The following is a 10,000-nucleotide window of genomic DNA, read 5'->3' as shown; positions in this document are numbered from 1 at the left end:
AGAGAGAGAGAGAGGGGGGGGTTGGGGATCGAAGAAGAAGCAGAGGAATTAATAGAAGGTGGGGAAGGTGGTGGCTATCGCTGTAGACTACGTGTTTTGGTCGTCATCGACGCTGGCCTTAGCGAAAGGTGAAGGCTATCATACAAAGCAAACCCGTCCCGATCGGTGATACACTTCAGCCGCGTCCGATTCCTCGGCGACTTGGGTCAAACGCTGCCTATTTCTAAGAAATATGTCCATATTTATCGTTGCAGAAAATTAAAAATAGTTATAAAATCTATCTCTTCAACATCTGCAAGGTGTTATGATTAAAGCTAAGCTAATGATCTATCAAAGTCTAAATTACCCGATAATTATAGTAACCATTTTTAATTCATGTCTTGATATAACATATGTATATGTACTTATGTATATAAAAAAAACTAAATTCTTGGTTTTAACTCACACTTAATTTGATCATCGAAGTAATAATATCTTTATTTAGTTTATGAAGTTGCAGATATACATATATCAATCTAACATTGGGATCCATTTTCACGGTAATAACGAAGACAAAAAAAATAGAGTGAAAAAATTTTGTGACGTGAGGAGGAAACGATCAACTCGAATGATGATATCAGCGTGACTGGTCCAGCAAGTCTGGCTGTCATCCATAATTCCGTGATGTTGATATGTAAGCTTCAGCTAAAAATAGCCATTAGTCCTTCAGTGATTCATCAGAGTATAATGCATGGGGCTGCATGACAGTCAGCCTTGTCTGTCATCATCATCGTAAATGGATTGCACTTGAGAGATGAAGCTTTTATCTTTCCAAGGTTGGCTGATGCTCACACTTCCTCTTGAATTATTTGTGCAAATCCACCTTTTTGTGGACTTGGATGGAGTTTGATTGGCATTTATTATGGTCTGCTCCATGCCAGCCTGCTGCAGTTTGGATGTCTTCTGCTTGTGGTTCCCGCTGCCTCTTCGAGAGAGAGAGAGAGAGAGAGATGCAAGTCTCAAACAACATATACTGATAACTGTGACCTCTTAGCTTTTATTTGATTTCATTATTCTTCGATTGATGTAAGATTAAATATGTCTATTACTGCTCCGATTCGACGTCATATGATAAATCATTATTTATCTTCGTATTAGTATAAATAAATCCTCACGACTGATTACGACAAATGATAACTAATCACACGAGTATTATTATTTAGATGAAAAACATGAATCACGAATGATAGGGAGGAGAAATGAGTACTCCATTGGCAAGGCATATACTCGACGTCACGTAGAGATTAGCCGAGGAGACATTGCCTGGCGTGGAGTAGTCCCAAAGCCAAGCGAAGAGATGTGTATGTATGCTTTGTGATTCCTCCCTCATCGAGCACTGTAATCTTTTGCTGTCGAGCAATGTAATCTTTTGCCATCCACCCATTTGGTGTCATTTCATATGTGAAATCTAATTGGATTTATAATGTACATTGTACTGTTGTAGTAGTAGTAGACACGTACACAGAAACAATAATACATGCATTCACAGGCCACAGTGTGTGTGTGTTTTGGGCGTCGACAAAGCGTTTATGAATTACACACACACACACACACACATATATATATATATATATATATATATATATATATATATATATATATATATATATATATATATATATATATATTAGGCCAAGTTACCCAAAAAGTTTTGGGATGAGGTTTTAAGGACTGATGTGATCAACTTATTACCATTTACAGCCCTAGATAGTGATATTACAGAGTATGTATGGTTATGGAAAAATGTTTCATACAGACATTTAAGAGTGTTTAGTTGTCGTATAAGAAGATTTGATTGTCATAGAAGAAATATATCGAGAAGGTATTGAAAAGGTTCAGTATAAACAATACAAAGCCAATTGGTTCTCCTCTTGCAAGTCATTTTAAGTTATGCTTGGAACATAGTCCTTCAAGTGATGAGGAGAAGGAGAAAATACAAAAGGTTCCTTATGCTTCAGCAGTTGGAAGTTTAATGTATCCGATGGTATGTACGAAGCCGAACATCGCATATGTAGTGAGTGTTACTAGTATATTTCTTGTAAATCCAAGCAAAGAGCACTGGGTAGCAATGATGTTTGTTTAAGCTTTGCAGGATCAGAATAATGGTGACAAAGACAAGAAACAGGTTGGTGAAAATGACAAAAAACAAATCACGACGAAGACAAAAAGTGAGATAAGAGTTGAAGGCCTTGGGAAGCCTCTTAAAATTCTTAAAAACCCAAAAAAGAAACCAGATTCTGATGAAGAAAAGACTTTAACCATTGACAGGAAATCATCTGATGAGATGCATGAAAAACAGAATACAAAGTTGCCTATCAAGGAACCTAAGGTAGAAAGCAAAGAAACTGAGAATTCTTGCAAGCTCAAAGATTTGTTGACTGAACCTGTATATACAAGGTTGCTAGAATCTAATACTGGACTTCATTTGAAGGTATGCACAAGTCACATGAATATATGCAGGTTATGCCTTATTTCAGGTGTATGTTCTGATTTTTCTACTGCTATCTCAGGTGTTGATTGTCAGTTGCAAATTCATGTCTTACTATTACAGAATTAGTAACTTTGTTTGTTTATTCTAAAGTTTCAGTTCTGTTGTACATATGTACACTTATCTGGGCTATGTATCATTAGTTAATTCCTGTCTATATCACAATTACTACTAAATAACATGTAAATTTATTGTCTGTGTGTGTATCATCTTAACTTACATAGAAACATATATTAAGATTACAATTAATTTGAAGATGAGAAGCTGATCTATTCTCATGATCAGTCTCCACAGGAATTAACTGAGATGGCAATGAGATATTATGATGAAGTTGCTCTCCCAAAGTTGGTATGCCTGAGTACAATTTTTTCATATTTAATTCATTATTTTCTGTTTTAGTATGGAATGATGGTTAATGAGTATTATTTGTACCTTGGCATGTATTCAGGTCTCAGATTTTGGGTCATTGGAGCTATCACCTGTTGATGGTCGTACTCTAACTGATTTCATGCATACAAGAGGTCTAAGAATACGCTCTCTTGGGCAAGTTGTGAGTCACCTTTAGCTTGAAGAGGCTGAATATATCTTTACTTTCACAAAGTATTTTTCCTAATTATATTAAATGCAATATTATGTACAATATCTGTCAGGTCAAGCTTTCAGAGAAGCTGTCTCATGTTCAGTCACTCTGTATTCATGAGATGATAGTAAGGGCTTTTAAGCATGTTGTACGAGCTGTGATTGCTTCTGTTTCTGATACTGGAGATTTATCTATATTGATGGCTGCAACACTTAACATGCTCCTTGGGCTTCCTGATTCTGATGTTTCACATTCTGCTATACGTGTGCACTTTCTAGTCTGGAGATGGCTTGAAGTATTTCTAAGAAAGCGATATAACTGGGAACTTACAATCTCAAACTATAATGATATAAGAAAATATGCTATTTTAAGAGGGCTATGTCACAAGGTAATGATCATTTTTCATTTCTGTAAATGATATTTAATTTTCCTTTCATCTTACATGTTCAATTTTCTTAGGTGGGAATTGAATTGGCACCCAGAGACTTTGATATGGATTCAAATTTCCCCTTTGACAAATCAGATATCATCAGCCTTGTACCTGTGCACAAGGTAAAGCTGCTAAGATGGTCTTATTTGAAATATGGTATCTACCATAATGTATCTTACATTCTTAGTGCTTTTGAATCCTTTGCAGCAAGTTGCATGCTCATCTGCAGATGCACGACAACTTCTAGAGTCTTCGAAAATGGCACTTGATAAGGGTAAACTTGAAGACGCAGTCAACTATGGAACAAAGGTAATTCGTCATAAGATACTGTACAGGTTAACTTCTTTGTAAAGACCTTTTTTCTCTTTCATTTGCTTTTGGTATGAAGGTGTAGTTGGATGCAGGCTCTGGCAAAATTAATTGCAGTCTGTGGTCCTTATAATCGGATGACTGCTGGAGCCTACAGTCTTTTAGCTGTTGTTCTCTACCATACTGGTGACCTTAATTAGGTAGCTTTCAGATATTTGTGTCACTGAAGGCCATGGTTCTTATGATATGGACTTATGGAGTATCTTACGATCTGTTATGTGCCATGGTTCTCTCTTTTCTGATATCTTAAAAGGAACCTTGTTAAATGGTCTATTTGAGTAAAATTGAGCAGATCAATTATGTTTTTACCAATCCAATGTCAAAAATACACCATTATGGACAATTTAAATTTGCCAAGTCCAACGATCTGAAATTTGGAGAATTGTAATGTAAAGTTTGTGTCATGGGTGATTATGTTCCGAGTGATTGAAACCGTTTTTTGTAATTCATATTTCATAATATTGACATGTAATTCTGTTGGAAATTTAGTTGGTAGCTAATTTATGCCTTGAATAAGTGCATGCAGGACCATTAGTGGGTCATGAGGTTGAAACAGATCAAAGAGCGATAAACCACAGTTCAATATTTTAATACAGCATTTGTGTTCCTGACTTGTGTCCTCTTTTAGTAGATCAATGTCTAATTCTAATTGGATTTATCTGTTTTTTAATGGCTTTTGCAAAGATCTGAATCGAGTTAAACCATGAAACAGTATTCTACCACTATGGTTTCTTACGCTAAGATGAATATTATAATATGCTATATGGTGTTTTTTACTATTTAAAATTTTATATATCACTTCAATTATTAGGGATGACTTTTAGGAACTTTCTGTTATAAATTTTGAACCTGTGCTCCTGTCTTTGGCTGGGATTATACTAAATTATTGCAACTTTTAGGCCACAACTTATCAGCAGAAGGCATTGGACATAAATGAGAGGGAGCTTGGATTGGATCATCCAGATACAATGAAGAGCTACGGCGACCTAGCTGTTTTTTACTACAGGCTTCAACATACTGAATTGGCTCTAAAGTAACTTCAATTCTTATTTGTTGTAGTATCAAATCTTAGATAGTGTTCTTTTGATTGGGAATTCTAATATCTTGAATTATTAGATATTCCATCTTTTGTTTTTATAATGACTTGAACATTGGTACTGTCTTATAAGATATTATTGCAGTATAATATATTAGGATTCGAGGAGATATAAACTTAGAATTAGTGCCTCTTCTAGATAGAAAAAAAGAAGAAGACTTCTGGCAGGTAACGGTCAAAAATTTTTAACTAGGTTATTTGCATGAAATGATCTTGATGAATTAATACATAAAAGTAGAAATTTTAGTCTTGAATTCTAGATTACCAAACTAAAAAGATGGTTTCACTTAAAACAACATTCTTAGCATAATACTTGTAAAGTTAAGGAGAAGCCTTTCTTCTACTATAAGCATTGAAAAGAAGTTTGTAAGTTATTCAGCATGAATGCAATGATTGAGATATTTGTACAATTTGTTCATTGTATATCATGCTTCCCAGCACATGTAAAAAATGTCTACATGTCAGAAGCTATTTAATAATGTAAATCTTCTAACTATGACAAAGAAAGCTTTATGATATTAATTAGTGAAGGATAGAGCTTTAAACATACAGAGTTTGTCATAAGAGTACCATGGCAACAAAGTATTTAGAAAAAATTGCATCTATATCTTTTCTTATGTTATTCTTTAAAAGCTTAAAGAGTGACAAATGGTTTATCAAACTTATCAGCATTGTAAAAATTCAGGTTCCTCCGGTCCACTGTGACCATCTTATGAGAGAGAAAGAACACATCGGAATTTTGGTTGGAGAAAGAAGATAGCTCCATTAATATCACATGATTAGTTATAACATGGATTTATTAGCCAAATGGTGAAGAGGAAACTTAAAAATTTTAACACTTAGTCTTGTGGAAGGAGATTGAATAGGTTCTTGTCATAGGCTTGTCAAGAGACCAGACAAATTTCATAAAGTTTCTCCCATTTTTCTCAGTCTAGTCGGGGAATAAATTTTTATGGCCGTTGACAAAGGCCATTGTTCTATTTTAGTCTCATGTGTGACATGTCTTGAGTGTTTTCTCTGTTTGGTCATTGCTCATTTTTAGCTTGTGTTTTGAAGCACCGAGGTTTATATTCTTGATGTGTTATCATGAGGGTTGGTTGATATGACCGGTTAAACAGAGAATTTTTTTTTTACATGCCAATGCAAAACTTAATATTAAAGCTTCCATGACACATATCTGTCTTATGGTTTTGATTATGTCTACTCTATTATTATGCATATTAGCTAAAATATGCAAAGATGGCATTTTCTTCGTTTTTTTGCCACAAAGAATGCAGCTTAATTTGAGAACAATGGCTTTCTAGATTTAACTTTAATATTTACTTCGTACCTGAAAATTAATGTGTGCATAAAAAGTTGAAGAACAGAAACTAACAAAAATTAAGCTTCTTACTTTCCAGGTTAGTATTGTTATGTTTTGGTGTTTGTATTGGAAATAATAAGCCAGGACCATGCTTCCATTATATGTTATTTACCATCACCCTTAATTTTTCTCCTGTTACTTGTTAATCAGGTATGTGAAACGTGCGTTGTATCTTGTGCATCTTACTTGTGGACCATCTCATCCAAACACAGCTGCTACATATATTAATGTGGCTATGATGGAGGAAGGCCTGGGAAATATACATGTGGCACTTAGATATCTTCATAAAGCTTTGAAATGCAATCAGAAGTTGCTTGGTCCTGACCACATTCAGGTTTGTTTTTGTTCTCAAATTCTGTTTCTTCTTGTGTCTTTTTATTTCTGAAGTAGTCATAGCATTCTTTTAAGATAAGCAGCTGATGCTTATTGTAGTTCGGTGTTAGAAATCATAAATTATTACAATAATTGGTTAATGAAGTCCCACAGAAACATTATTAATTACTTTGAGATGATAAGGCATGTATTACAGAGTGACTTCTAGCTAGTTCACCCCTAATCTGCTCACCTAGTGACCTGGATAATTAGGTGATCTAGAACCCCTTATCTATTGACCTTCTGCTGTGTGGGAGAGGGCTTTGCCAAAGCAGTATAAGTTAGCAGGTTCGACTTTCAGCAATCCATATAAATTAGGAGCATCATTGGCCTGTTATCAAGGGGTTCAGTTATATGCTTCATTAGACAATCTCTGGAACCCATTAGCCAAAGTTTGCCACACACATTATTATTCTGCCCTAACAAGAGTATACCATTCTCGGTCATGCAACCAAGATTTGTTATACATAAGAAAATGGGACAGCAATTCATTCCTTTTTAATTTGTTAGTTTGGGTTTGAACAAGTACATCAAGCAAAATCAGATGAGCTTAAAATCTATCATGTGGTAGAGTACAAAAGGTTTTGGGATCTATAAGAAAAGGATTGCTTTCATATCAAGGTCATCTGGGATGACCTAGTCAGCTTAATACCTAAGCGAACTCCTTCACTCTATTTTCTCTCTAACCTCCTCTTTCTACTCAACATGAGAAAACAATCATTTCCAAGTTCAAAATGGGCATTCCCTTTTGGATACTCTATTATATTTTGAAACACAGGTTACTTGACAAATAAAAAGTTCAATATCTCTAGATGCATTCCATATCCATACTCTAGTGGGACATCTAGTTTGGCTCCTTTGTGACCTCTGAAATGTACGAGCCATACCTTTCTACTTGTGGGGGTTAAGGCTGCGTACATTGTCCCTCCCGGATACTGAATTAATGTGCAAGTGTTAAGAGTGTTAGGCTGCCACTTTGTATACACCTCCAATATTTATTAGAGCTGAATATCTTCTAGATATGTCCAAGGGTACTTCTCGAACACTTTGTAAGTCACTAGTTTATATTTTATTATCGATTGGGAAGAGCTCATTATTTTATCATCTTTAATAGTTCATTGTTCTAGAAAGTAGATGGGGATCCACAAAGCATAGTCTATGGAATATAGATTTGATTTTGACTGTTACCTTTTACATTATTCTCTTTTCCTTACAAGTATATCAATATAAGATTTTGTTCTAAAAGGTGTTTTACAATGTACTGCACTAAGATGCTTGTCAACACTTTTTTTCTTCCCATCTTTGATTCAGAACTATATATTTTCTTAAAGCAAAAATATGAGATTTCATTGTATACATGATTTTGCTGCCACATACACTCTGTCTCACTCTTTCAAAATTTTACTTGTTCCCATATCTTCGTCTTGTTATTTTCATTTCATTGCAAAACCAACACCAATTGTTTCCAACTATGTAAGGGAAAAAATTGCATCTCTGTTTTCTTGTGTTCTTGTATGGAGATGGTACACACACAGACATGATGTAGATGGACATACATAGGAACACAAAAATAATGGACACTAGCTGCATGTGTACGTGGAATGAAGTGGTTTTTTTGTCTCAAAACAGTCTCTTTTTCAGAAAAAGAGCTTCTGATACTAACTTGCCTTTTCAAATTAGTCCTCTGATTGGCTCTCTTATGATAACATGAAAGTTAATTTTTGGCAGATAAAAAACCTATCAACTTTATAGTATAATGATAATATCTTTTCCAGGTTTGCCTGTGATAAACCAGATTTATAATTTCATTGAATGATCTCACACTAACTGTCTTTTAACTTTCAATGTCTGATGTAAGTAGTTCCATTATTATTTTTTTGCATTGGATGGTAGACCTTATTTTATTTTTATATGAAGAGTATTAGGTATATATATAATATATGTATCTAATTTTCTACATTACATTAGACCGCAGCAAGTTACCATGCGATAGCTATTGCACTATCCTTGATGGAAGCATATCCTTTGAGTGTTCAACATGAGCAAACAACATTACAAATACTTGAGCAAAGCTTGGTCCAGATGACTTGCGTACTCAGGTGATTTATGCATATCTTTATATGGAGAGACATCAATAAAACTTTTTTTTTCTTAATTCTGCATCGATTTAGTTTCTTGACTCACAGAGTTGCCATTTGATTTCGCAGGATGCTGCTGCCTGGCTTGAGTACTTTGAGTCAAAGGCTATTGAGCAGCAAGAAGCTGCTCGAAATGGTACGCGGAAGCCTGATGCATCTATTGCCAGCAAAGGCCACCTGAGGTACAGCAATAATTGCAGTGATTAGGTTTAACATGCTTTAGGTCACAAATACTGTGAGCATGCTCACTCTGCACTTATTGCTGATATACGTGATCTATATAACGTCATCCTCGTGCACTAAAATTAATATTTTCATTGACTAGATGTGCCAACTGAATTTTCTACTTCCACTAAAATGATGAATATCCTATGCCTGATCTCCTTGATTTCATTGATTCCAACCAAGATGGTAGAGGAAGAGATGCTGAATCCCTGAAGAGGAAGAATCTGGGTTTAATGGTATGTTGATAAGCCTTTATCTTGTTTAAATACTTCTGAGAATCTAATTGTGTATTTATGTTTGGTCATGTTGGCTTACATGTTTAATATATCCGCTTGCTACCTGAATGATTTTTTAAGTGGTAGATCGAATAAATGTCAAAGACAACATTTATAGAGCCAATAATTTCATGCTAACTTTGGTGGTGAATTAGGTCTTAGGTAGTATATAGTTTAACAGAATAACCTAATTTATAGCAAATATCAAGTTAGTCACTTGAAATAATTCAACTTGTACTTAATTTTTGCATCTAAATTAGTGGTAAACTGAATAAATTTTGAACTTAACACTCATAGAGCCAATTGTTTCATGTAAATATTGGCAATAAATCAGGTCTAACATAATATAGTGAGCAAACTATGCTAATTTATAACAAGCAACTAACAAGTTACTCACTTAAAATTTTTCAAATTGTACTTAGTTTTTACAGCTCTTGCTGCCTGCTACCAATCACTTGATTATAGGCATGCATTTATTTTACCTTGTCTGCCCTGCTTCTGGTTCAAGAAGATACTGCCTTATTGCTATATAACCTGTCCAAGTATTTGAAAGAGAGTCCAACTGAACCTAGAAAACAGAAGTAGATCCTCACTCTTAATTGTTGTGCATGTGGATAATCAAAAT

General features: G+C 34.6%; 1 long non-coding RNA gene and 1 pseudogene across 1 annotated transcript in view; one reads left to right on the top strand and one right to left on the bottom strand.

Annotated features, from left to right (window-relative positions):
- The window catches only part of LOC135651288 (uncharacterized), a 1,744-nt gene extending 1,735 nt beyond the window's left edge, over positions 1–9 (bottom strand). The window contains exon 1 of the long non-coding RNA XR_010501823.1: positions 1–9. This exon is cut by the window's left edge and continues 145 nt beyond it. This is a non-coding gene — a long non-coding RNA (uncharacterized LOC135651288).
- Positions 10–2,011: 2,002 nt separating this feature from the next.
- The window catches only part of LOC135651419 (protein REDUCED CHLOROPLAST COVERAGE 1-like), a 9,682-nt pseudogene continuing 1,693 nt past the window's right edge, over positions 2,012–10,000 (top strand).

The sequence above is a fragment of the Musa acuminata genome, chromosome BXJ3-10, assembly GCF_036884655.1.
Source record: "Musa acuminata AAA Group cultivar baxijiao chromosome BXJ3-10, Cavendish_Baxijiao_AAA, whole genome shotgun sequence".
Taxonomy (NCBI): domain Eukaryota; kingdom Viridiplantae; phylum Streptophyta; class Magnoliopsida; order Zingiberales; family Musaceae; genus Musa; species Musa acuminata.
The sequence above is the reverse complement of the archived record's forward strand: the minus strand, read 5'-3'. Positions and strand labels throughout refer to the sequence as shown.